The following is a 1926-nucleotide window of genomic DNA, read 5'->3' as shown; positions in this document are numbered from 1 at the left end:
GAGTCTCCTGCCTCAGCCTCCCAAGTAGCTGGGACCACAGGTGCCTGCCACAATGCCTGGCTAGTTTTTTTTTGGTTGCAGCTGTCATTGTTATTTGGCAGGTTGGGCTGGAGCCCATCTTCAAATTTCTTAAATACCCCCTGGTGCAGGGGGTCCTTACTGCTTTTTCACTGAAAGCTGCTCCTTAAAGTGCTGCCTGCTCCAGTAGAGTCACAGAGTCAGAGTGAGAAGGGCCTTTGAAATCATCAATTTTGTACAGTGGCATTCTTTTTCTTTTGAGACAGAGTCTCACTTTGTCACCCTTGGTAGAGTGCTGTGGTGTCATAGCTCACAACCCTCAAACTCCTGGGCTCAAGCAATTCTCTTACCTCAGCTTCCCAAGTAGTTGGGACTATAGGCACTTACCACAACACCCTGCTATATTTAGAGACGGGGTCTGGCTCTTGCTTAGGCTGGTCTTGAACTTCTGAGCTCAGGCAATCCACCCCCCTTGGGTTCTCGGAGTGCTAGGATTATAGGCATGAGCTACCATGCCCAGCCCCAGTTGAGTGGCTTTTAAAAAACCCAAACATTTCAATAGAATTATTATTATTATTATTATTTTGAGACAGAATCTAACTATGTTGCCCTGGGTCGAGTGCTGTGGTGTCATAGCTCACAGAAACCTCAAACTCTTGGGCTCTAGATTCTCTTGCCTCAGCCTCCCAAGAAGCTGGGTCTACAGGCACCCACCACAACGCCTGGCTATTTTTTGGTTCTAGTTGTCATTGTTGTTTGGCAGACCCAGGTTGCATTTGAACCCCCCAGTTCCAGTGTATGCAGACGCCAGCTCTGGTATATGTGAGTAGCACTGTAGCTGCTGGGCTACAGGTGCTGAGCCTGAATGATGTTTTTCAATGTGTTGTTGATTTTGGTTTGCCAGCTTTTTTTTTTTTTTTTTTTTTTTTGAGACAGAGTCTCCCTCTATTGCCTAGGCTAGAGCTCTGTGGCATCATAGCTCATAGCAACCTCAAACTCCTGGGCTCAAGCGATCCGATTGCCTCAGCCTCCTGAGTAGCTGAGACTACAGACACCCACCACAACGCATGGCTGATTTTTCTATTTTTAGCAGAGATAGGGTCTTGCTCTTGCCCAGGATGGTCTTGAGCACCTGAACTCAGGCAATTCACCCACCTTGGCCTCGTAGAGTGCTACGATTGCAGATGTGTGCACCATACTTGGCCAGTTTACTAGTTATTTTGTTGAGAATTTTGTATCCATGTTCAACAGTGATACTGGCCTGTAGTTTTCTTTTGTTATGTTCTTGTCTGGTTTTGGTATCAAGGTAATGCAGGCCTTGCAAAATGAATTTGGAGGTATTTCCTCCTCTTTAATTTTTTTTCTGTAGAGACAGAGTCTCACTTTATCGCCCTGGGTAGAGTGCCATGGCATCACACAGCTTACAGCAACCTCTAACTCCTGGGCTTAGGCAATTCTCTTGCCTCAGCCTCCCGAGTAGCTGGGACTACAGATGCCCACCACAATGCCTGGCTATTTTTTTGTTGTAGTTTGACCAGGGTTGGGTTTGAACCCAGCACCCTTGGTATATGGGGCTGGTGCCCTTCTCACTGAGCCACAGGCTCTGCGCCACAATCCTACTCTTTATCTTTGTGAGATTCACTTTTAAAGCTTCCAATATGAATTTGTCTTTATGTTCTTATTTCACTTAACACAATGATCCCCAGTTCCATTGTGTTGCTGCAAATAACAGGCTTTTCTTTTTTCAGGCTTACTAGTATTCCATTGTGCATATATATCCATTCATCTTTTGATGGATCAACTTAGTTGATTCCATATCTTGGCAATTGTGAATAGAGCTGCAGTAAATATGGGGGTACAGATATCTCTTTGACATACTGACTTCATTTTCTTTTTTTTTTTTTTTTT

At 44.9% G+C, this 1926-nt stretch overlaps 1 protein-coding gene across 1 annotated transcript in view; it reads left to right on the top strand.

Moving 5' to 3' along the window:
* AS3MT (arsenite methyltransferase) overlaps positions 1 to 1926 on the top strand; it is a 24941-nt gene that overhangs the window by 12098 nt on the left and 10917 nt on the right. The window lies entirely within an intron of this gene.

The sequence above is a fragment of the Otolemur garnettii genome, unplaced genomic scaffold (assembly GCF_000181295.1).
Source record: "Otolemur garnettii isolate 467f Iridium unplaced genomic scaffold, OtoGar3 scaffold00021, whole genome shotgun sequence".
In the NCBI taxonomy this organism is placed as follows: Eukaryota; Metazoa; Chordata; class Mammalia; order Primates; family Galagidae; genus Otolemur; species Otolemur garnettii.
This window is presented reverse-complemented; position numbering and strand designations above follow the sequence as displayed.